Source organism: Haliotis rufescens, unplaced genomic scaffold (genome assembly GCF_023055435.1).
Source record: "Haliotis rufescens isolate VD_foot unplaced genomic scaffold, xgHalRufe1.0.p SCAF_5, whole genome shotgun sequence".
NCBI lineage: Eukaryota > Metazoa > Mollusca > Gastropoda > Lepetellida > Haliotidae > Haliotis > Haliotis rufescens.
This window is the reverse complement of record NW_025964223.1, coordinates 5,573,606-5,601,083: the sequence shown is the minus strand read 5'-3', so window position 1 is coordinate 5,601,083 and position 27,478 is coordinate 5,573,606. Positions and strand designations below refer to the sequence as shown.

General features: G+C 39.8%; 1 protein-coding gene across 3 annotated transcripts in view; it reads left to right on the top strand.

Annotated features, from left to right (window-relative positions):
* The window catches only part of LOC124133593 (procollagen C-endopeptidase enhancer 2-like), a 229,584-nt gene that overhangs the window by 116,606 nt on the left and 85,500 nt on the right, over window positions 1-27,478 (top strand). Inside the window, exon 1 of one of the 3 annotated variants that reach the window (XM_046498043.2) lies at window positions 24,382-24,781. The exons of the other annotated variants lie outside the window; for them this stretch is intronic. The gene's annotated coding sequence lies outside the window, so the exon portion shown is untranslated. Of the gene's footprint in view, window positions 1-24,381; window positions 24,782-27,478 lie in introns of those variants that run through there. 3 annotated transcript variants of the gene reach the window in all.

The following is a 27,478-nucleotide window of genomic DNA, read 5'->3' as shown; positions in this document are numbered from 1 at the left end:
TTCTCTGGTGTGACTTTGTTCAAAATGTGCCTCTGTTCACCCAGTAGTGAATGGGTACCCGGTAGGATGAGATGGTAATGTGTCTGTTAACCTTCTAGCGCCTAACAGGCATCTTGGGTTGTATACTCCCCAGGGAGCTGAGAATGATTCTTGAATGCACACTGATCCAGTGACCAGGGTAATGATGGCACTTTGAGCATGCCCCTGAGTGGTGTGGAAATATGCACAATATGAATGGCCTGTTATAAACCAAACTCACTCACAATCGAACCCCCTATAGCAACTTTCAAATTCAAGCGAATTTGTATACTGCGTCTATACTGCGATTCAGAATACAGTTTAAGCTTTATTACATACTTCAGTGTGAAAGACTGAGTTTTCTGAAGTTAAGACAAGTGATATTTTCATTGCAGTGAACATTACACCTGATATTTCACTGCAGTGAACTATTGCCATACAAGAGTTACCATCCCTTAAATTGTCTCCCCTTATTGTAAGTGTCAACCCCGTACACAAACTGTTGACATCCTTGTTACGTGAGTTCCACATTGACAAGGAAAAATAATGACAGATGGTCATTTATTGAGTAAATATCACTTGTTGCCATTTGTTATTTTCTTGAAAATGTTTTGTTATAAACTGTTAATTTCTCATTTAACTCGTCAGTTGATACTGTTTGTTTTGCAAAGTGCCATTATTGTTATTTGACCAGCGGGTATACTTTAGCTTCCAACAGCAGTCTCCTTGTTTTCAAGAATATTTTTTGTTAAAGTTTATTATGTATATAATCATATCATAATCATATTTACATTTGTAATGAATACATTTTCCGGAAGAAACAGGGGAAAAGGAGATATGCCACTTGTGAAAATAACTCCTTTTCCCCATCACTCGAGAGAAAAATGATATTTCACTCGACACATGAAATATCCTCTATTTATTTGCATAAAATATACAGTATGAATACTGTATCAGATAAAATAGATAATCATTTGCAAAAAATCATTAAAGTAATAGTTATTTTAAATGAAATGCTAATTTTCACTGTCAAGCATCAGTGCTTAGCTTGCTTTCAAACATCGTTAGTGGAACTTGGAACAGCTGGGGAAAAAAATGAGATATTCTACCCCATGCATAGTACGGCCACCTTTCATACCCCCCTCATCCCACAAACCAAAACCTTGCAGTACAGATGTCGAAACATAATAAAAGTTTACAGTTTTGTGTTAGTCGTGTCTTCACATTATCTAAGGCTTGAGTCTGCTCATAACTTTACTTGACTTACTGTCTGTCTGCTAGATTACATCTGTGACATGTGTACTATGTTCAGAAAGTTCTTCTGTTCCTGCTTCTGACTGGCTAACATTTGTTTCCAAAGGTTGTGTAAGTCACACTGTCATTATTTCAACTTCTTGTAAAGCGATTAAAAACCCACTACTAGCCTAAAGCAATATTCTGTGGCTCAATGCTAATTTCATTGTCAGTTTCCAATGGGTTTTTTTTTAATGGTGAACAAGGCAACAATTTCATTTAAAAAACATAGCACTCTTTGCTCAAAGGAATTTAAGACAAAAAGAGGATGATCAATTTTGATCAAGTCATTTTAAAAATTAACTGTCATCTTTAGTCAGACTAACTGCATATTTTCTTTTTCAGTTGACATGAACGATAGCACATGTGTCATTTAAGAGGATAAAAATTGAAGAAAATGATAGGTGACAAAATAAAAGCCCCTAGTGTGCATTCAAATGCTTGAAGAAACATTGTATTACAATTGGATCAAGATTACGTATAAAAATGGTAATAACTTTTGTTTCTGCGTTAACAGCATCTTTATGATAGCCATTTACATTAATTTAATAAAATTTGACTTCTTTAAATGTCTTTTATCCTTAAATGCAGCTTTTAGTGAGTGTCAGAGTAGAATGTTTACTGGACACCCCATGTGATGCTCTGGGTTTAAATTGGTCCTCAGCAACCCATTTGTGTCATAAGAGGTGGCTGATGCAATAGGATTGGGTGGTCAGACTCACTGACTTGAATGATGGATGTCATGGTATCCCAATTGCTAGATGATGGCAAATGCTCATGATGGCAATCACTGGGCTGTCTGGTCCAAACTTGATTAATTTGAGACTGCAATAATATAGCTGGACTGTTGCTTGTTAAACAACCAGCTAACAAATTAATGTAACCATTGCACAATCAATGGTATTTGCTTTCTAATGAATGAATTGTCATGCTCAGACATGATGTGCCGACAAGAAACCAATTGCCAGAAACATCCTCAAATCAGCAGCTAAAACTAATACCGTATTTAACGTAATAAACGCCCAGGACACTCTCAAAATTAGAAATAGGGGGCTCTTATTAGAATATACTTTTGGTGAGAAAAAAAAACAGTTGAAAGATCATAAATTTTGTGATTTATGCTGACAGCCTGAAATGATACAAAAGAAAACTCTGTGCGTATTATACACGACAGATATATTTTCCAGAATTTAATTTCCCATAATAAGGGTGCATATAACACACGAGTGAGTATTATACATGAATAAATAAGTGTACATTTATCAGTCGAAAGGGGTGTTAATTGGGATTGTTCGCTAGCCAATATATTAGCAAATATCGCTGTGGGCACTTTTAGAGCGGGGCGCTTATTACGTCGAATACAGTACATGCAAATGAACCCATAGTCTTACTTAAAGGACTATCGCCTTCATTCCATTCTTGAAGCCAGTTGCTGCGCTAAAGTCGTCCTGCTGCAGTCTAGAAGTAGAACAGTGACAAGGGATATTGGATATAAATCAGATTTATTAGGCACTTCTAACAAAGCAGAACACTTCTCCAATAATCAAGATGGTCGTGTTTGGACAAACTCCCTGTCTTTCTCATGAGCAAAATTGGTTCTTCTTACCCTTGCGGTTTGGTAAAACTGTTTATGTTGTGTAAATACACCCTGAAGGCCTCCAGCATCACTTGGGGGAGTCCGGGGATGTGATAAGGCATTACTGTGATGGAGGGAAGATGGTATCGCTCTGATTGAGCTGGTGATCGAGGTGGGTCCCCTATTTATTCTATGTTCTACGCAGTGCAGGATTGTATGTAAAGATGTTAAGAGGCTTTGTGGGGAAGCCTAGTAGATTGATGGATTCCGACATGTTTGGAAAGACTGAGGTAATTGTTGTAAAAGGATTATTCTGATTCTAAACAGGTAGGCATGTGGGTTTAGATTGTGTTTGGTAGTGCTAGGGTTAACGGCCACATGGCTGCTTGTGCAAACTGTTTGTGGTATCGATAGATCTTCATTCCCATTTTAGTATTATTAATCTCCTGACATTATTCTGAAGGATGACATTTCTATGATGACAGTATTTGATGCAGATGCCAAGCATTTTCATATCTGTTTGATCTGATGATGCACAAGATGTGATCGTGTTTTCATTGCTCTTGGTTTCATAACCAGTTGTTTGAAGTATGCAGTGAGTCTATCAATATCTTCAACTTCATATTTCATTACAGATATGCATGACCCGAAATTATTCATTCGATAGCTCACATGCATATGACACTTCAGTAGGAATTATGGCGGCTACAATTTATTGTTCATTATGTTTGAAAATTCTTGATCGAAGGACCACAGATTTAAAATGGGATGCTTACAAAAAATCTTTAATGACAGAAAATTGACTGTAGAAAACATTCAAGGAGAAAATGCAAACTCTGACTGGATGTTATGAAATCTGATATATGGCACAGGGCATTAATGACACTACTTGATCATACATCCGTCCTGCCTCATCAGACTGCCTCTGTGGTCTAGTGGTAGAGCGTCCGCCCGGAGATCTGAGGGTCATGGGTTCGATCATTGTTGTTACCCTGTCTGGCACTCGGCATTAAGGGGCTAAAACAAGGACTGATCGGCCCGGAGTCAGTATACTGTGTCTGAGTGGGGTATTCATGTGAAACTGTGGCATGGTATCTCAGTGGGCTAGCACTATAAATCGGCATTAGTCCGGACTAGTACAAGCAGCCACACACATGGCATGCATGTCGCTATAAGTGCAATAATCTTGGATATGACGTTAAACCCATTTTCACCTCACCTCACCTGCTAATGTGGTGAGGTGAGGTGAAATTGGTGTTAACGTCATGTCCAAGATTATTTCATGCAAAGTGCCAGGCAGGGTAACAGCAAGTACCATCTTTTTACATCTTTTGGGATTGAACCCTGAACCTTCCGCTCTCCTTGTCGATGCACTACCAAAAACTACGGAGGCTGTGTGACCAGTTAATGACTGTCAGTGCGCAGAACATATTTTCACAACAATATAAAATTTGTGTTTGAGAAGAAACTGTCGTGTTCAGCAGCCAAACGCTGGTAGGCTGCTGGTGCTATTGTGGGAACAACTAGTTGTGTGTAGTTGACAGTGAAAGGATTTCTGTTGAAAATTTGAAGATTTAGCAGCCCAAATCAGGATTTATGGTAATGATGTAATAGAGGTAGTATTATTAACACTGATAACTATTGTTTTGATTTTCCTATCATTTTAGCTTCTTGGTCATGCTTGATCATGTCATATGACTAAAACATCCAAGTGGTAGCGAACTAAATGGACTGTTTACGTTTTGCCGTCTCCTGTAGATCAATATGACCCTTGTAATGTCAAACCCATATTAAGATAAAAAATGTTTTATTAGATTATAAATATTTCGTATATTTCCTTTCCTGCAAGATATGAAATAATGCTTATCAAAAGTCCAGTTCCACCTTACAGAAACAAATATTGATAATTGCTAACCTCATGTTATCGTTAGGGTATCAGAAGCGGCACTGTGACACATTCTAAAAATGGATTAACTACTTCCATGCTCAGGTAAATGAATAAAGTGAAGTTAAAAAAGAATTTGACACTAAATTTACATTTGATGAAACATTTACAGAACAAGAGAGAAGTGTAAATGTGACAACTATGAAGTAAAAGCATTTGAAAGTGAATTTATGTCCATGACACTCAAACTCCATTGGAAGATAGTGAGCTCTCAGCCATAGCTAATTCAATCATTGATCTCTCAGAATGCCAAGTTTCGATACTTTTTCCATTCTCGATCCAAATTTGATTTGCCTGCAGCAGAATGTGTTAAGTGAGATCAGGGGTCAAGTCCGATAGTTGGTGGAACCACTTGACTAGTTATTGGAGATTTAAGGAGAGATATTGGTGTCTATTTTCAAGAAGAAGTTGAGTAATTTTTTATTTTCTTTACTTGAGAGTGGCTCGGGTTACAGTTAATTTTACCAAAATTGTCATTATCATAAAGGATATTATAGATATCTTGGAGGAAATTGTGAGGGCTTGACACCAAATCAGTCTGCACGAAAATCGCTTTTCATAACCGATGAAGCAGAGTACGGTATATGCTGGCGGTATGACCTTCACAGGGGTCAGGGTTGCTCCATACAGCCGAGCTAAATGTCATGGTGCAAGCGAAAAAACATACAGGAAATGAACAGACTATATATAATCTTGGAAAACATGGTTGTCTGGGGATAGTGTGTGGTGAAATTATTTTTTTTTGAGAAATAAGTTGAAGTAAAATTGCTTCAATATTCGTTTCTTTTTTCTTGAGTACTGACATGGTTTCTGATGTAAAATATTATAGGACATGAACATGTTAACTATAATGCTGTATTTGGACTTACCCCCGGTAACTTTCTCCGGAGGGCACTGGTAGACTAGTTATCATTCACTGTGCAGAGTTGCGTCCCTTAGTCATGGCAGGCACCTATGATCATGGGTTCAGATCCCAGGTTTGGCCTGATTATGTTTCTAGGTTTGCTAGCACCATACCCATGCTGGTGGGTTTCATCAAAGTGAACATGTCTCCAAATAATGTCTTACTAACTAATGTATAATAGAGCCATAGATGCTGAAACACAACTTTATGGACAACAACTTTTGGTTTATTGCATATACTGGTAGCAACAGTTGTTTGGTTGGTTGGTTGGTTGTTGAACGCCAAACTCAGCAATATACCAGCTATATGATGGCGGTCTGTAAATAATCGAGTCTGGACCAGACAATCCAGTGATTGACATCATGAGCAATTGGGATGGATGACAAGCGTCAACCAAGTCAGCGAGCCTGACCACCCGATCCTGTTTGTTGCTTTTTACGATAAGCATAGTCACCTTTTACGTCAAGCATGGGTTGCTGAAGACCTATTCTAATCCGGATCTTCACGGGTCCGGTAGCAACAGAATAAACAAGAAGTCATTATCCATTAAGATGCATTTTTTCAAATTTACTCACCAACTTCTAAACTAAGCGGCAAAAGAAAGTATAGGTTGGCAATTTGTAATTTTCCTAAAAACAGCGATATAACTTGTGGAAGTGGGTATTGGGAATATGACTGCCCAGGAAAGGTACCAAAAACACCTCACCCGAACGTGCCACCTTTGACGGCACTTGTGCGGTGACAAAAAAATGGTGAAACAGGTTTCCCGCCTATGGCATAAACCGCACGTGCATGTTAGCTGTATAAATGCATTCGTCTGCAGGGTATAACCACTCGTGATGAAAGCACACAAAAGAAATGCCACGACTGTCATAGGAGCAGAGAGAGAGAGCCATTGGTATGGCCGAAAATGGGGGCAACACAGGTCCAGATTGCCAGATGGTTTGGTTGTACACCATTGACAGTAGCCAGGCTGATTCAACGGTACAGGCAGACAGGGAGGACACAGGATAGGCCTAGAACCGGATGACCCCGATCGACAACACCACTGGAAGACGGTCAGATACGGCTCATTCACCTGCGAAACAGATTCGTAACGGCGACGGCAATGGCAGCAACAGCGTTGGGACATCTCATTAGCCAACGTACAGTACTACGACGACTTCGTGTTGCTGGAATCCGAGCGTATCGTCCTTTCCGAGGAGTGGTACTGACTGCTCAACATCGACGCCTGAGACTGCGATGGGCGAGGCAGGTTTGACTCTGGCAAGTGAGAAATTGGCGTCGAGTGCTGTTTACTGATGAAAGTCGGTTTAACTTGTTTCGAAATGATGGCTGAGAACAAGTTTATCGACGCAGAGGGAAACGTTTGGCTCCGGTGTGTATTCGAGAGGTCCATCCATTCGGCGGGGTAGGTGTCATGGTGTGGGGCGGTATTTGTGGAGATCAGCAGACTGATTTGGTGATTATACAGGGAAACCTGAACGCTATGCAGTACAGAGACCAAGTATTGAAGCCAGTTGTGCTTCCGTTCTTACAAAACCAACAGCAGGGGACATTGTTTCAACACGACAATGCCAGGCCCCATACTGCAAGACTGACTCGGAACTTTCTAAACCAGCAGAACGTTGACGTTTTGCCCTGGCCTGCCCACTCACCCGATATGAATCCTATTGAACATCTGTGGAACCATCTTGACAAACAGATTAGAGCATGCCATCAGCCTCCCGTCAACAGACAAGAATTGCAGCAGGCCCTGAGAGACGAGTGGTAATGGATTCCCATCCAAGTCATCAGAAGACTGACATCATCGATGAGGCGGCGTATTACATGCATGCATTGAGGCAGCTGGAGGTCATACACGCTATTGAAGGCAACTGTGTCGACAATGAACTTGTAGTGTGTCTGACAATTTTTTGGTGACATTTCAGACAACTTTTGAAAATGAAATTTCTTACCCCACCATTGTTTACCTAGAGCTTACATTACCTGTGATTGCACAATTTCATTCAAACTGTGGTTGATCAGTCATTTGTTACCCCTCCCTAGATTAGATTATAATTCACAACAAAACCTCTTCTTGTTATTTTTTTATCGATCATGGAACTCGACCTATACTTTCTTTTCCCGCCGAGTTTAGAAGCCAATCAAACCATAGATGCTTATCGGATAGGCTGGGTAATATGTTACACTCTATTCCTTTTTTGGACTTGCAGAAAGACCCAAGGTTGTAATAATTCATACACCCATCACCCAATGTGTCTGAACACAAGACACAAAATAAATACTCCAGTCCATTCAAATGTTTCCGTTTCCCCTGGGCATGGCAAGGAGGAATAATATTTCCAATAATGAGATGTCTACAACATCAGAAAGGAGTCTAAGTGCCTTATTTAACCGAATCAGTTAGTAGCGCCTTCGGACAGGGTAACATGGTACGACTAACTTCTGACACCATTATGTCTGGCAGACCATGCTTTGACAGTGTTTTTATTCTTAATTCAACCAATATTTGCTTAAGTTACAGCAGCATTTGGTGATTAAGAGTCGGACAAATTTGAAACATAATTCATGTCATTGTGTGTAACTGTTATCACCCCTGCACTTTCAGATCACTGCAGATACTGAAAACATATTCACCGATATTACTGCCTGCAGGCAGTGTATTCTGAGATGGATTGAAAGAGAAATTGATGGTAGATAAGTTCAGCTTATGAACTTTTGAAACCATCAGACTTTGGATGTATAAAATGAGAAAAGAAAACATTGCTTGTCATAGCTACTTTGGGGGTTAAAACATTCTAGCATTTAGGTAAAAAGGTAATAAGAAATTATAAATTTATCTTAACCAAGAACTTATTTGTTTTGTCCTGTTCATGTTTAGTGGTTTGTCAGCATCAACCTGTATCCTTGGTTTACAAAAAAGGCCTGCATCCTTTCTCATAGCTGACTATGATTGAAATACTGTTCAAAGCAGTGTAAAATCAATCACTTTTGCAGTCATAAACTAAAATAATAAACTGACAACATGTAGTCAAAATATTTGAATTAACAATTGTGACAACTTTATCAATGCCACTCTCATATTACTGAAGTTCTGCTGCTGGACAGAAAAAGTGAAAAAATAAGTCAACAAAATGAATGTTATTCTGTCCTTGAACATGCTTTTGATGACTCGAGTCGGCAAAATGCAAAGTGCATGGGCAGAAGGGGCTACTCACACAGTGTTCTCACACCTAAGCATAGAGTTCCTGAATATCTTTCAAAATGTCTTTGACAAAACAATGAGTTTAAGCATTTTGGGTGCTGTGACTGTTGGCCATGGTTTAAATAGGTTAGACCACTAAGATTCCGATGTTTAATCCTTGGCATGGTCAGTTAAACCAGAAGGCAGGGAGAGTCAAGGGGTTTAACTGACCATGCCAAGGATTAAACATCAGATCCTCCTGGTCTAACCCATACTTTAGCTACATCTCTAAAGAAAATATGTCAACAAATATTGCAAAAAGTCCTTAAACCTCTAAAATAAGCATTTGTGACACATTATAGTGTTCTCTAAAAAGGTCTAAAACATGCAAAGTCAGACTCCCTTTCATATCAAAACATTTGACAACTTTAATGATTATTTCAACAGTTCATGCTTATTTCTTATCTCTGGCCTTTCTAAGCACCAGTAAATCTCCCATTAGTCTGTAGTTAATTTAATGTTGGCATTCTTCATGTGGCAGTCTTGTCTCTTATGCTCTCGTAGCATGATGTGGCTATATTCTTTGTTCTTTTTTCTCTGTGAACAATATCCTTCTATCAATCAACCTATATGTGTCATTTCATATTGAAAACTTAGACAATTTTCTGCTTTTGTCAAATCAACATTGTAACACTTTATGACAAGCAAGGTATTGGTGACAGGTTTCTGCATCCTAACCTATTTATGTGGGATGGTGGCCTTGGAGGTTGAGGATGCTTTCAATCAAGATGATTTAACAATGAAGATATAATACCAATGGTTGGTTGTAAGTAATATCTCTGTACGATATTTTATATCACTTCCGAGATTGATGTCTAACATGAGGATCTGTGGCGTAAATGATGCAGAATAGGAGTGAGTGAGTATGGGTGGGTGTGTAATGGGTGGGTGGTTTGGTTGGTGGGTGGATGGATGTGTATTTGGTGTGTTTGTTGGTAGGTTGTTTTACAATCCCTGCAATGGCTGCTGGTCAAGTTCAGGATCCACTTCAAGATACTCCTTCTTGTACATGACAACATCAACACCTCGATTCCTCAGAGATCTTGTCAGTCTTCATGTTCCTAATCGAGCATTATTATTAGTATGGGGTGGGTTGGATGGAGGATGGGTGTCTTCCTCTAGGGATTCTGATACAGATTTTCAGGTACAGGTTTGTCAGCTTAATTTTCAACTTATTCTGAATCACAATGGCAGGCAATAATTGTAGAGTGTCCCCATCAGCTAAACATTATTCTTATCATTTGTACTCCAGTGAGTTCATGACACCGCCTCCGTAGTCTAGTGGTAGAGCATCTGCCTGGAGAATGGAAGGTCCAAGATTCGATCCCGGGCCGCGTCATACCAAAAGACGTTAAAAGAAGGTACTTGTTGTTACCCTGTCTGGCGCTCGACATCAGGGGCTACAACAAGGACTGGTCGGCTCAGAGTCAGTATACTGCGTCTGAGTGGGGTATTCATGTGAAACTGTGGCATGGTATCTCAGTAGGCTAGCACTATAAATCGGCATCACTCCGGACTAGTACAAGCAGCCACACACACACGTGCATGTACATCGCTATATAAGTTCAATAATCTTGGACGCGACGTTAAACCCCATCATCACTAGTGAGTTCATGAGATATTAACACCTGCCAGTCTTTCAAGACCATTGTTGTTTTGCCATTTTGAAATGATATATATATCTACTGATCTTCTATCCACTTACTCCTAAAAATTGGAAGAACAAATAATCAATTTCTTATGCCATAATAATTTGTTCGGAGTTTCTCAAAATAGTTCCTTTTACAAACTGTAAATGTCAGTGTTTCGGCACCCTTTCAGAACGCAGCAAATCTCAGTATGCTAACATAAAACAGGGACAGTGCTTGGCATTTCAATGAAAGGATATTGATATTGAAATTAATAAAAAAAATCAAATTGTTACCATCAAAGATATAATTGATTCAAAATCCCTTATTTTCAGCAAGCTGCGAAATGGAAATATCACAGGTCATATTCACAGTGTTTGTCAAAAATGTTCTTTCCACAGGAGATTATGAGGTCAGATGATATCAAAATATTAAAAGACATAAATTGATGCTCTGGTAATATTATATCCTTCAGCTTCATCATAATGCCTAGCTTATTGCAAAGGGAGATGGTGGCTGTACAAGTGTGTGTGTCCCTGCAGTACATGCCTAGCTTATTGCAAAGGGACATGGTGGCTGTACAAGTGTGTGTGTCCCTGTCGTACATGCCTAGCTTATTGCAAAGGGAGATGGTGGCTGTACAAGTGTGTGTGTCCCTGTCGTACATACCTAGCTTATTGCAAAGGGAGATGGTGGCTGTACAAGTGTGTGTGTCCCTGCAGTACATGCCTAGCTTATTGCCAAGGGAGATGGTGGCTGGACATGTGTGTGTGCGTCCCTGTAGTATATGCCTAGCTTATTGCAAAGGGAGATGGTGGCTGTACAAGTGTGTGTGTCCCTGTCGTACATGCCTAGCTTATTGCAAAGGGAGATGGTGGCTGTACAAGTGTGTGTGTCCCTGTCGTACATACCTAGCTTATTGCAAAGGGAGATGGTGGCTGTACAAGTGTGTGTGTCCCTGCAGTACATGCCTAGCTTATTGCCAAGGGAGATGGTGGTTGGACATGTGTGTGTGTGGAATTGAAAGGCAAAAAACACTGCGAAGTCGGACTGCAAGACATGTGCCGGTACTCGCAGATATTCAAAAATATAAGATGAAAAACGTTGTAATTATATTGAAAAAGTCATTATTATTTCTAATAAAGATTTAACAAACCAGTCATCCACTTTCATAATGTGGGAAGCTGTTTCTTGTGGGTTTTTTTAATCTCATAATGATCGTTATATGTTGCCATCAACAACGAAGCGCCATTTTGTGAATCGGTGTATATAGAATTATGAACCCGTGAGAAAATATATCGGCTAGAGCGAAGACTCGCAGTTTGAATTCAGCATCGTAAGCATGGCGTTTTCGTTTCAAACTCATGATGAGAATGTCCAATGTCAGTAAAAATATACCAACTTTTATAACCCCCTTTACACCACTATTGTATGTTAATCCAATTGAATTAAATAAACTATCATACTATGAACACATTGAATTACCATCACTTACTCACAGGCTTCTCCAGTTTATTAAACTAATCTCTCGAAAACAAAGGAATTAAGCCCCTACTCCCAACACGATCGCTAAGCACCCACAACTTGAAAATGTTTGTGTAAACAACATGACAATACCAATCGGCCCGTTATTATCAATGCTCATTTCCTTGTGTACCGTGTTGCTTTAAACAACAGGAAGCAATCACAGTGGTCACCGTTTGTGACGTCACAGGAAACAGCTGATCACATGTTTTTGCAAATGGCGAACGGAATAACTTGCCGATACAGTTGTTTATTTGCCTCTTTCAATAAAGGTAGACACTTGTTCACTATCAATTTATGAACTTTGCAAAACGTACGTAATAGCTATTGGCGATTTCATCTGGGGATTATATATTATTGCTGTGAATTACATATATTGTTACATGTAAAGATCGCGCAGTTTACGAAGAACGATAAACTTTGAACATTCAATTGAAAACTTATTATCGGAAGTAGTAACATGCATAACATTTTTTTAATAATGACAACATTGGTGTATAATAATAACTTTAATGATAATTTATAACAATAATGGCTGTAGTCGTGGCAACTTCCAAACTTTCGGGAAGTTATGATCTAACGGACCGTCATTCAGGTGATGTTTTTGACAGATCACGATCTGAAAAATACTATCATGAAAGTGTATCCCGTGTATAAGCCGACCCCTTTCTACAGAATCTTTTTTCTGGTCCTCAAAATTCGGCTTATACGCGGTCATATATGGTACATGCCTAGCTTTATTGCAAAGGGAGATGGTGGCTGTACAAGTGTATCCTGCAGTACATGCCTAGCTTTATTGCAAAGGGAGATGGTGGCTGTACAAGTGTATCCTGCAGTACATGCCTAGCTTATTGCAAAGGTTGTTTGACATTGATGTGTCCCTGTAATACCCACCTAGCTTATTGCAAACAGAGATAGTTGCTGGACAAGTGGGTTTGCCGTTTATGTTCCACTGGAATATCAAGACTGGCTTATTCTCTGGCATTTACATTAAATATTGATAGGTTTAGTTTCACAGAAATGAATCTGTTCTTTAATACTTACAATTACTTTGTCCTTGACAAGAATGTTGATATCAAATTTGAAGATTGTATACCTTTGCTGATATTGAGTTGTTATTCTAAGGCAGCAACAAGTATCTACATGGCAAAGGATGGCCATCATAGATAGTTTGATAGAAGGCATTCACTTAGACAACTTCACAACCTGTCTGATTGTTCAGCAGGTCATCAAAATGATGTGCTTCTCTTCAGATTTTTTCTTTTAGGGTCAGTTGATCAGTGTTTTTGAAAATGAGCAATGACTTTGATTTAATGCTGCTTTGAACAGTATTGCTATTCCATCACAGCATGTCAGCTTGATGTGGGAGGAAAGCCTGATGTGATGCAGGTCTTAGACGTTAACCACTTTGATAAAACCCATGACCATGTATGGCGACAAACGAGAAATATTATTAAGGTGAATCTGGTTATAAACTGACGATCACAGGTTTGTGGCATACTTAAGAGATGCAACTCTGAACGTTGACTTCAGGATAAATATACAAAATATAACTTGTTTTTATCTGACTTGAAGAGAAGAAGAATATCTTGAATTGACTGTAATGATATATTCAAGTATGTTGAGTTGGTCTATTGCCCCAACGACCGCCTCCATGGTCTAGTGGTAGAGTGTCTGCCCGGAAAGTGGAAGGTCCGGGGTTCAATCCCCAGGCATGTCATACCAAAAGACGTTAAAAGATGGTACTTCTTGTTTCCCTGTCTGGCGCTTGGCATGAAGGGGTTAAAACAAGAAATGGTCGGTTCAGAGGTGTGTCTGAGTGGGGTATTCATGTTAAAATGCAACATGGTATCTCAATCGGCTAACACGATAAATCGACCTCAGTCCGGACTAGTACAAGCAGCCACACACACACATTCATGCACGTCACTATATAAATTGCAATAATCTTGAATGCGACGTTAAACTTCATTTCACCTCACCTTCAACTATTTCCCTGACACTTTATCATGAGTCTGAGCTCAAACATGTTTCCGGGCCTACTTGCACAAAGCGATCTTGGTGCTAAGATGATCTTAACTCCCATACTTTAACATAGACTTACAATAGTCTCAGCTCAAAAAGGTCGTTTTGTGCAAGTGGGCCCTGGCGTCATCATATCTTGTACAATAACATTTGTTTTCAAGTATCGGATCAATGCAATAGCCACCAGATATTAATTTTATTTCAATATCTGTGCTTTTTGTACAAGCGTTTATGACAATGTAGCTTCTTGAGATGTATTTTTTGTCTGCAGTTCAATCACAGCTTCTGAAGTCCTTGTCAATGTGATGGAGAATAGTAGGATCTTATCAAGTATAACATATTGCAACTTCAAATGAGCTGTCAATACCCAGCTTTTTCAAAACGGATAAGTCATAGAATTTACTATCTTAAAAGATGAATAAAAGTGACCTTGAAGCATTTGTTCATTTGAAATGGGAGTTAGTTTGCCTGGAGACTATTTGGGTATCCTTTCATATCACAGACTTGTATTGTTCAAGGGAAGACACTTACCGTATTCGACGTAATAAGCGCCCAGGGTGCTCTCAAAATTAGAAATAGAGGTCTCTTATTAGAATATTATTTTAGTAGAAAAAAACAGAGTTAGAAGGTAAATTTCGTGGTTTATGCTGACAGCCTGAAATGTTTATGTAAGACAGATATATTTTTCGAGAATTTAATTGCCCATAATTAAGTGTGCATATAACAGATGAGTGCGTATTTTACGCGAATATATAAGTCTTGTGTACATTGATCAATCAGAAGGGGTGCTAATTAGGATTGTTTACTGGCCAATTTATTAGCGAATATTGCCGTGGGAGCTTATTAGAGAGGGGCGCTAATTACGTCGAATACGGTAATGATAAGGTTGCTGAACATGGACTGAAAACGACATAAAATAAACCTTTGACCGTCATGATGCTGTTCTGACTGTCAGACCGATTCATGTAGTTTTTAATCATCTTTTTAAGTTTAATGTTTTTTAGGCATCATTTCCAAGCAACAAAATATACTCTGCAAAAAAGGGGCGGTGGGGTAGCCTAGTGGTTAAAGCGTGTGCTTGCCACCTTGAAGACACAGGTTTGATTCCCCACATGGGTACAATGTGTGAAGCCCATTTTCTGGTGTCTCCCGTGATATTGCTGGAATATTGCTAAAAGCAGTGTTAAACCATACTCACTCACTCACTACTCTGCAAACTGAGTGCAAAAGTGATTTTAGATTTATATTTCATATAAATAATCAACAGATGGTAACCAATTGTTCAAACTTGGCACACGTCATTATCATTGTCCCAGGTTGCATATGGCACACATATGGTCATCTGTTCTCGATATCTTGTGTGGCCGCCATTGGAGTCCAAACCTGACTGGCATCATCGTCCAATGGAAGCAGTCAGGCATATCATCGACCTCACTGAAGACGTTATTGAGACAAATTATTATTTTTTGTAACATTTTTTCTTGTGACTTTTCTTCCTAAAATCGTTTTCATTTTTAAATGTTTGAGTCATCAGGGACATTTATGCTTAATTTGGATACTTGGGACTCCAAAATGAGTTTGAGACAACTGAGAATTCGACACATCCAGTTCAACAGATCCATGAACATCATGATAAATACAGGGGACAAGAATGTGATTTTAAGAGGATGGGGGATCCACACATCCAAGTTCGACACAACATGGTTTTACTATATGCGTCATCACCTTTTGCAGATTTGGATATATGGTTGCATTTCTTATGACCTTCAGTATATGTGTTCCCATGAGGTGAGAATGAAAGAGTTGCTTCTTGCTTTGATACTTTGCATGTGTGACCTCTTTGCCTAGCGCAGTTAATGGTGAGACATTTTTACATTCTCACCATCCTGATGGATAGGTAATGAAACTCTCTCTGGCACTGGTCGTCCACACTTCCAAATAAACAAGATTAATGCTTTCATTGAATCAAACACCATGCAAGATTTATGCTTGACTAATTCAGTAAACAGGACAGTAATTCCATTACTACCTTGAGAATTGAAGATCAATGATACGTTAAAATTACCCAGTGAGACAAGCTGTGACCTTCTTGGTAGCACAGAATGGTATTTATCTCAGAAACTTACAACATTGCACATTCTTACATTTGCAACAGTTATCTGTTAGCTGACAGGTTTTTCCTTGCACCAATGTAACACACAGTCCAGAGTTGTGTCCCTTTGTTGTCACAGTATCCACTGATCATTGATTTGAATCCCAGATTTTGCCTGGATTTTGTTCCTAGGTCTGTCAGCTATGCACCATGGTGAAGTGGTAAACTCCCACAATATCTTCTTTATTCTGGTCTTTCTCCAACATTTAGCTGGAACAATGAGATACCGAAATGATGCTCACAGCTGTGTTGACCAAACTTCATACCCACTCTCATATAGTAGATGAAAGGGGCCCAGTCGTCTAAGGCGCCCCGATTCACTGTGCAGAGTTGCGTCCCTTGGGCTCGCAGAAACCTATGATTGTGGGTTCAAATCCCGGTTCGCCCCGATTATGTTTCTAGGTTTGTCAGCACCATACCCATGCTCATGAGTTTCACCAAATTGGTAAATATCTGGGACCTGCATCACTTTGGGCTTTCCTCCCACATTAAGGTGACACGCCAAGATATACTGGAATACTGTTCAAAGCAGCGTTAAACCCAACACACTCACTCACACTAGTAAATGTAAGCTATGGCCAGTGACCCACTGACCCAGTCATCTAAGCATTTAACGAACATTATCATGTAGCACTTCAAAAGCCAATACACAACATGGAAACATATAGAGTTCACAGCCATGGTTGATTGAAAGCTTCATTTTATCTGCAATATTAATGTCCGAGTTTCAACCAACTGTCACGATTATTCCCTGCAGTCATAAAGCTGTAAATGATCTGACTGGAATCCCTGGATTTACAAAACTGGAAAGTGGTGTTTTTGTGTAACGAAATATTCCGTTGTTTCCCAACGCCCCTCTTTCATGCTGAATGTTAGAAGGATTAACCACTCTCATCCATAGGTCCCACGATGATTGAAGCGATGAAACCGGCTCATAAACCATCATGATGCCTTCTATACGCTGCACAAGCCTGCATTATAACTAGTTGTGCTTCTCATCTATGGTAAACTATCACTGTCAGTGAAGATGAGTTGTATTGAAAGCAGTATTATCTCATTATAGAACATTCCAATTGAGTCAGCAGTGAGTGGGTTAACATTTCTCAGTCTTATAGCTACAAGTGTTAATTCTGCGAAAAGGGAAATATTCAATTAATCGTTAGATTTTCTTCCCTGCTCACAGCATGACCAAACACAAGTTTTTTACCTTGCATTGTTAATTTGTACCCAAGTTATAATGCAGACGAAGAAAGCTGCTATACGTGTTTCCATCTTTCTCTTCTTAATGAAATACATCATAAGTTTTCAAGCTTCATGGAGTGTGAGTGAGTGAGTGAGTGAGTGTCTGTTTACAATCCTATGAAATTAAATTCACATTCACATTCACATTTAATACTTTTTCACTTGTAACAGATGGAACTTCAAACAAAACTTACTTTATTAAACACTGACCTCTATTTATAGCTGTGAATGAATGTAATATAGACAAGCTGTTGGGGGACTAAAGCATCAGAGAAGCTAGTTCCAAGTCTAAAATTCTAGAAAAGGAGTAAGTAATTTGTTATGAGTAAGTTTGTAAGTAAGTAAGTACCCTGGGGTACCCATTCAACTTCAGTGAATGACCCTGTCGTTGTATACATGAATCTACTGTCAAACTATTACCAATCGGACATTTTGTACCTATCTCTTGACACCAACAGTGTGTACCCGGGTAGGGTCGGGTAATAGGGGTGTGGGTGCTCGGGTAGGGTCGGGTAATAGGGGTGTGGGTGCCCGGGTAGTAAATTTGGACTCATCCCAGCTTTAGTGTGAAGCCCATTTCTGGTGGTGTTCCCTTGCTGTGATTTTGCTGGAATATTGCTAAAGCGGTGTAAAACCATACTCACTCACTCACTCACTCACTACAAAACTCATTCACCTACCAGGGTACTTACTTACAAACATACTCACAAACTCATAACAAATTACTTACTCCTTTTCCAGAATTTTATACTTGGAACTAGCTTCTCTGACACTTTAGCCCCCCAACAGCTTGTCTATATTACATTCATTCACAGCTATAAATAGAGGGCATGACAATGTTTAATAAAGTAAGTTTTGTTTGAAGTTCCATCTGTTACAAATGAAAATATATTGAATGTGAATGTGAATTTAGTTTCATAAAGATTGTAAACTGACAGGATTTTTATGTGTTATACACACAAAACTCATGTACTTGACTTTCCTTTTTTATATGTTTGCTTTGATCTCTGAATATATGCAGAAGAAGTATTCGGAGACAGTTCGAAAACGATCAGATGTCATCAATGTGTAAATGTCATCTGGTTCTTAAGAGATTGCAACAATATTAAATCAAGAGCAAAAACACTCTCAACATGAGACATTTAGTCCTTCTAATTGACTGCATGACTAATCTGATGAAAAATGAGGATGCTCAGCCTCTGGGATAGGTGACACTTACGCCTTTGATGATACTGTGACATTTTGTTGGAAAGTTTGTTTCACCTCTAATTTGTTTCGTCAACTAGTGAAAGATTCAACAACATCCCTTCTCCACTCAGGTTCAGATAGACATCAACCAAAATGTCAAGGTATATGCAACATTATGGGGTATCCATCTGTCCATCCCTTCTCCACTCAGGTTATAGATGGACATCCACCAAAATGTCAAGGCTTAAGCAACATTATGGAGTATCCATCTGTCCATCCCTTCTCCACTTAGTTTACAGATGGACATCCACCAAAATGTCAAGGCATATGTAACATTATGGGGTATCCATCTGTCCATCCCTTCTCCACTTAGGTAACAGATGGACATCAACCAAAATGTCAAGGCATCTACCCTTTCCCTGTCTCAAGTATCCATCTACCCTTTTTCTTTGTCTCCAGTATCCATCTACCCCACCTCAGTCTCCAGTATCCATCTACCCTTTCTCTGTCTCCGGTATCCATCTACCCTACCTCTGTCTCCAGTATCCATCTACCCCACCTCAGTCTCCAGTATCCATCTACCCTTTCTCTGTCTCCGGTATCCATCTACCCTATCTCTGTATCCAGTATCCATCTGTCCTATCTCTGTCTCCAGTATCCATCTACCCTACCTCTGACTCCAGTATCCATCTGTCCTACCTCTGTCTCCAGTATCCATCTACCCTGCCTCTGTCTCCAATATCCATCTACCCTACCTCTGACTCCAGTATCTATCTACCCTACTTGTCTCCAGTACCCTTCTTCCCTACTTGTCTCCAGTATCCATCTACCCTATCTCTCCAGTATCCACCTCCCCTACCTCTGTCTCCAGTATCCATCTACCCTTCCTCTCCGGTATCCACCTCCCCTACCTCTGTCTCCAGTATCCATCTACCCTTCCTCTCCGGTATCCATCTACCCTACCTCTGACTCCAGTATCCATCTCCCCTACCTCTGTCTCCAGTATCCATCTACCCTATCTCTGTCTCCAGTATCCATCTACCCTACCTCTGCCTCTAGTATCCATCTGTCCTTTCTCTGTCTCCAGTATCCATCTACCCTACCTCTGTCTCCAATATCCATCTACCCTACCTTTGACTCCAGTATCCATCTACCCTATCTCTGTCTACAGTATTCATCTCCCCTACCTCTGTCTCTAGTATCCATCTACCCTACCTCTGTCTCCAGTATCCATCTACCCTGCCTCTGTCTCCAGTATCTATCTACCCTACCTCTGACTCCAGTATCCATCTACCCTATCTCTGTCTCCAGTATCCATCTCCCCTATCTCTGTCTCCAGTATCCATCTGTCCTATCTCTGTCTCCAGTATCCATCTGTCCTACCTCTGACTCCAGTATCCATCTACCCTACCTCTGTCTCCAGTATCCATCTACCCTACCTCTGACTCCAGTATCCATCTACCCTACCTCTGTCTCCAGTATCTATCTACCCTACCTCTGACTCCAGTATCCATCTACCATACCTCTGACTCCAGTATCTATCTACCCTACCTCTGACTCCAGTATCCATCTACCCTATCTCTGTCTCCAGTATCCATCTCCCCTATCTCTGTCTCCAGTATCCATCTGTCCTATCTCTGTCTCCAGTATCCATCTGTCCTACCTCTGACTCCAGTATCCATCTACCCTACCTCTGTCTCCAGTATCCATCTACCCTACCTCTGACTCCAGTATCCATCTACCCTACCTCTGTCTCCAGTATCCATCTGTCCTATCTCTGTCTCCAGTATCCATCTGTCCTACCTCTGACTCCAGTATCCATCTACCCTACCTCTGTCTCCAGTATCCATCTACCCTACCTCTGTCTCCAGTATCCATCTACCCTACCTTTGACTCCAGTATCCATCTACCCTATCTCTGTCTCCAGTATCCATCTCCCCTGCCTCTGTCTCCAGTATCCATCTGTCCTATCTCTGTCTCCAGTATCCATCTACCCTACCTCTGTCTCCAGTATCCATCTACCCTATCTCTGACTCCAGTATCCATCTACCCTATCTCTGTCTCCAGTATCCATCTACCCTATCTCTGTCTCCAGTATAAATCTGTCCTATCTCTGTCTCCAGTATCCATCTACCCTACCTCTGTCTCCAGTATCCATCTACCCTATCTCTGTCTCCAGTATAAATCTGTCCTATCTCTGTCTCCAGTATCCATCTACCCTACCTCTGTCTCCAGTATCTATCTACCCTATCTCTGTCTCCAGTATCCATCTACCCTATCTCTGTCTCCAGTATAAATCTGTCCTATCTCTGTCTCCATTATCCATCTACCCTACCTCTGTCTCCAGTATCCATCTGTCCTATCTCTGTCTCCAGTATCCATATACCCTATCTCTGTCTCCAGTATCCATCTACCCCACCTCTGTCTCCAGTATCCATCTACCCTGCCTCTGTCTCCAGTATCCATCTACCCTTCCTCTCCGGTATCCATCTCCCCTACCTCTGTCTCCAGTATCCATCTGTCCTACCTCTGTCTCCAGTATCCATCTACCCTATCTCTGTCTCCAGCATCCATCTACCCTACCTCTGTCTCCAGTATCCATCTACCCTATCTCTGTCTCAAGTATCCATCTACCCTATCTCTGTCTCCAGTATCCATCTGTCCTATCTCTGTCTCCAGTATCCATCTACCCTACCTCTGACTCAAGTATCCATCTACCCTACCTCTGTCCACAGCATCCATCTACCCTACCTCTGTCTCCAGTATCAATCTCCCCTACCTCTGTCTCCAGTATCCATCTACCCTTTCTCTGTCTCCAGTATCCATCTACCCTTTCTCTGTCTCCAGTATCCATCTACCCTGCCTCTGTCTCCAGTATCCATCTACCCTACCTCTGACTCCAGTATCAATCTACCCTACCCCTGACTCCAGTATCTATCTACCCTTCCTCTGACTCCAGTATCAATCTACCCTATCTCTGACTCCAGTATCAATCTACCCTACCCCTGACTCCAGTATCTATCTACCCTTCCTCTGACTCCAGTATCAATCTACCCTACCTCTGTCTCCAGTATCCATCTACCCTACCTCTGTCTCCAGTATCAATCTACCCTACCCCTGACTCCAGTATCTATCTACCCTACTTGTCTCCAGTATCCATCTACCCTACCTCTGTCTCCAGTATCTATCTACCCTGCCTCTGTCTCCAGTATCCATCTACCCTACCTCTGTCTCCAGTATCCATCTACCCTACCTCTGTCTCCAGTATCTATCTACCCTACTTGTCTCCAGTATCCATCTACCCTGCCTCTGTCTCCAGTATCTATCTACCCTGCCTCTGTCTCCAGTATCCATCTGTCCTACCTCTGTCTCCAGTATCTATCTACCCTACCTCTGTCTCCAGTATCTATCTACCCTACCTCTGTCTCCAGCATCCATCTACCCCACCTCTGTCTCCAGTATCCATCTACCCTACCTCTGTCTCCAGTATCCATCCACCCTACCTCTGTCTCCAGTATCAAGCTACCCTTCCTCTTAATTACTCCAGTATCCATCTACCCTATCTCTGACTCCAGTATCCATCTACCCTCCCTCTGACTCCAGTATCTATCTTATTCTCCCTCAATTCTAGTGCAGTCAAATTCACCAACACATGACTGAAAAACTGTTCAAAGTGTCCTTATATCAAACTCACTCTCCCTTGCCCATCCACTCCCTGTCCCAATACTCATATATCCATCCTCATTTCTGACCTCAAGCAGACAAATCAAGTGCCCAAATCCTGACATCAATATGCACACAAACTCAGACTGAGTAGACCTTGTGATTTATAGTCCTCAAGCAGCACCAGTGTGTTGACAGGTTCCAACTGTCCTGTTTTGCAGAAATTATCAGCAGTGTTTATTTCTTTCCTCCAGTAAATTAGATCACATCTTTTCCTGAATTTGATGTATCAGTTAGACCGACTAGCTGACATGTGGCAGGCAGTAGTGTTTTATTGATTCCCTTTCACAGTGTTCTTGTTTCCCCAACCTTCTTTTATATCTACCTGAACTCTTATTTTTGAAGACAGCTGATATATGCCGGTGCTAGAGGTGAGGTGAAATGGGGTTTAACGTCGCGTCCAAGATTATTGCGCTTATATAGCGAGGTTCCGGGCTAGAGGATTAACTGCTAGTCTGGAACATGAATCTGTACTCTATGCTTTTGGAACATGACTTGATGATAGTGCATAAATGTACAGATCATTGTCATGTATGGATGGGTGTCAAACACCAACACTTGAGGCAGATTGCATTTAGAGCTTTTCATAGTCCAGACAATGTTACATCATGGCTCTTGATGATAGAGGTTTGTGGAGGTTGGTTTGGCACTGCAGTTCATAAATGTACTGATCACTGTCATGTATGGATGGGTGTCTAACACCTACACTTGAGGCAGATTGCATTTGGAGCTTTTCATAGTCCAGACAATGTTACATCATGGCTGTCAGTATCTACTAAAAGTAAGTGTGTGGAATTAATCTGACTAAGGATTTATGGTAATGTATAAATTGTGAATTAATATAACTAAAATGAAATATATTAGAATCATGTCATTATTTTACATTAATAAAGTGGTCTGCTCCTCTCATAGTAAGTTCAAAACATGACACATATTGTCTGTTCAAGTGATTGTTGGAATTAGAGTGATACCTGCAACCATAGCTTCGTTGTCCCGATTATGTTTCTAGGTTTGTCAGCACCATACCCATGCTCGTGGGTTTCACCAAAGTGGTAAACGTCTGAAACCTGCATCACTTCGGGCTTTCCTCCCTCATTAAGCTGACATGACACGATATAACTGGAATTTTGTTAAAAGCGGTGTTAGACCCAACTCACTCACTCATCTTTTTCTCACAAGTGAAGGGAAAGTTTGAAGTACTGACATTGTTAAAATGGAACAGACACTGTGAAAGTTTGAAGAACATTTCAAATGGCAAGTTGGTTTACTTTTCATTTGCTAAGCTGTGTTTAATCCTATTCCACTCAATAATCATTGAAAAATGATCATACAATGTTCTTTCTACCATCTGTAATGATTTAAAGATGGGTTTGTTGAAAATTTGAACTTAATTGCTAATAACCATTATTTGCCATCTTCTCTGTCCAAATTGACAAATCAATTCATGTTCCCACACTTTCTCTTAAAAATCCTCAGTTGACATTTTTGTCAATTTTTACCAAAAAAGATGTGTCACTTCAAATTTCTGTTTGATGCCCTGCTAGAATAAACACAATTTAACAAGTCTTGCTGCTCTTGAGAGAAATTCTATCTGATTCCTGTCTCCTTATGACTTCATCTAATTGGTGTCGCTTCCATTTGTAATAGGCAAGTATTATTCCACTCCGATGTATTGACATCCGTAGACAAACATCTGTCGGGGTGGATTAGAATAGCGATATTAGGCACCATAATAGCATAACTGCCAATATTCGCCATACCATTATTGACCATTTCTCACTTCTCAGACTGTGCTTGTTCATGTTGGTACAACAAACAGCAGGCTGTCAGGGAAGTCGTAAATCATTAGCGGCGTATGTCAACATGCTATTGATCACACATGCAACAAGTGATCATGGCGCAAATCAGCACAACGGGATATGTCTATCCAGAAATGGAACCTATTTCAGTAAATTGACATGTGTACATTTCATTAAGCCATTTCGCTCTGCATCCTCACCTCGGTATGTGTTAATGTGTGCATGTCTATTTAGGCATCCTCTTCTTGACTGGCATTGAGTTGTAGAATGTGAAATTCTCCTGGACAAGGTGAAACAGGGATATTGATTATTGTTTGTATGGTGGTGTACATGCATCAACATCAGTGAAATAGGTCCATGGATGTGACAGACAGATTGTGTTAATCTGAAGAGGGAAGCCTCAGAGACTTCTCACCATATGGAGTTTTAGAAGGGGTTGTCACTCTGCTGCCAAGCCACTTCACTTCATCATATTGACAGAGAAAGCCAAAATGATTTCCGTCAAATCAGCTTTTATGTAAGTAAACTTAAACTCATAACCTTGGTTAAAAGGGTTGGCAGGGTAGTCTACTGCTTAAGGTGTTTGCATGTCAATGGATAAATGCAGGGTTCCATTACCGTTGAGGTTTATCACAATGAATGAAGCCATGGCACCATATGCTGCAATATGTCAAAAGCTAAAAGTGGTGTACACGCCAGGTTTAGAAGAAATAGCAGATTGTTTACAGATTGATTATTCTTTATGGGGGCAGGCGGGTAGCCTAGTGGTTAAAGCGTTCACTCATCACGCTGAAAACCCGGTTTGATTCCAGACATGAGTACAATGTGTGAAGCCAATTTCTGGTGTCCCCTGCTGTGATATTGCTGGAATATTGCTATAAGCGGCGTAAAATCAAACTCACTCACTCACTTAGTTATTCTTTATGGATAGTTGTATGGTGGGGGTAATCAAAGCTGTCCTATATTCTGTATAAATGCTGACAATGAAAATTTTGAGGCCCTAAGAGTATTTCTTTTTAACTTTGAGGGAAAACATATCGGTGTTCATAAAGATCATATGTGCCCTAGGGTCATATCACGTCATGAGACAACAGTGTATCATTCGAATCTTATGGTGACGTGAGGTCGGAATGACGTCACACTAACGATGTCATAACTGAAGATTGTTGATGTCATTCGACAAATTGTGGTTCCGCTGCTGTTGTGACTTGCTGTGATAGGAAAACACTAAAATTCATCTCTGTATGTAGACATCTTAAATAGAACATTATATTTGTGTTCATGTCATACTATGTTGACGACAATAGTGCCATAAACATAGTATGACATGAACACTCATACAATATCCTCCATTTATTACATGTCTAATAACAGCCCCAATACACTTAAATTAGGGCTTACCTTTGAGAACATATATTTCTGTTTACACTTTGAAGGTCAAATGACCATGTCTTTTTAAGTTTATAGTGTTAATGCCTCCCCAAGCAGGACGAGCTGAATGTTAATTCGTAACATAACTTCAGCGACAAGTGGCAAACACTTTGATGTCTTCAGTGGGCTTTGAAGCATCTACCTTACTTACATTATTAAGCGCATAGTCACATCTTGTTTAGGGGCTTGAAAAGAGATGGTTAAAAAAGATGTGATATGAGTATATATGATACCCCAGCACAAGCTATATTGTACCTAAGCACAACATATATGATACCTCAGCATAGGCTATATAGTACCTAAGCACAAAATATATGATACCTCAGCATAGGCTATATAGTACCTAAGCACAACATATATGATACCTAAGCACAGGCTATATAGTACCTAAGCGCAACATATATGATACCTCAACACAAGCTATATAGTACCTATAAACACAACATATATGATACCTCAGCACAAGCTATATAGTACCTAAGCACAACATATTCAATACCTCAGTACAAGCTGTATAGTACCTAAGCACAACATATATGATACCTCAGCACAAGCTGTATAGTACCTAAGCACAACATATTCAATACCTCAGTACAAGCTGTATAGTACCTAAGCACAACATATATGATACCTCAGCACAACAACACAAAAACATATATACCTTACATATCTTAATACTTCAACATCTTATAATAAGACAGGAACATTAATCAGGGATTACACTACCCAGGGTACACCATGCACACAACCACATCAACGTACAGCACCTTAGCAACACAACAACAACAATAGATACATTAACAAATATAATCAAACAAATCTCTACCTCAACATGCTACATCACACCATAGATACTGATTCATATAATATGATATATTAATTAATAACTCATGAAGCTGAGATGCAATAACAACATAAAATCCATAATAGACAAGCTTTCAGTTTGAAATCATCCATTGAATGAGACTTTCAATCCAAGTCTTAGTATAAGCTGTTTATTCTTCAATACACTGAACTATTAAAATTACAATCACAACAAAACACATTTCGTGGACAGCTTGACACAAAGAAATATCCAGCACAATACCTGTTGTCATTGACAGAAGGTGGCATAATCATCATGGTATTTCTGAGATTAAATTCACAGCTACCGGTACATTTTTTCTAATCAATTCTCTGCAGTATAAAACCTCTTTGTGAGTATACTGCCTCCACAAATGAGTTATGTTTGCACACTGGCCACAGCGCTAACAACTGGCATTTCTTCTCCGGAAATGATTATATTTCTTTGGAAGCCAACTCAGTCATTCCAGAAAACACATCCATCAAGTGTGAGTAGTTTCTTTAGCTATGAAATATGGTTCACTGCTCTATTGATATATATACAATTCGAGTATTAATGTATGTCACTAGTCTCTGATTATTGTTTGGATTTGACAGTGAGAATTTTCTTTTAATGAAAATTGAATAGTTATCACTTGATGCATTGTGCAGGGTTGAAATATCTAATTATGACATAATCTATATATCTCAGTGTAATAATGGTGTAATATTTCCTATCTGTGGTGGTGATTGGGATATTTTGGTAGAATCACTGACAAATGTCAATATAATATTTCTTAAGCTGTGTATCATTTTCACAAATGACACCAGCATCAATTCATTAAAATTATTCCATGTGTAAATAATGTACCATGTATTTTTACACATATTTAATGGTCTGTTACATGGCATTCTTTTCCTGCAAATGTCATACTTAGAGTTATGTATGTGAGAAAGTGAT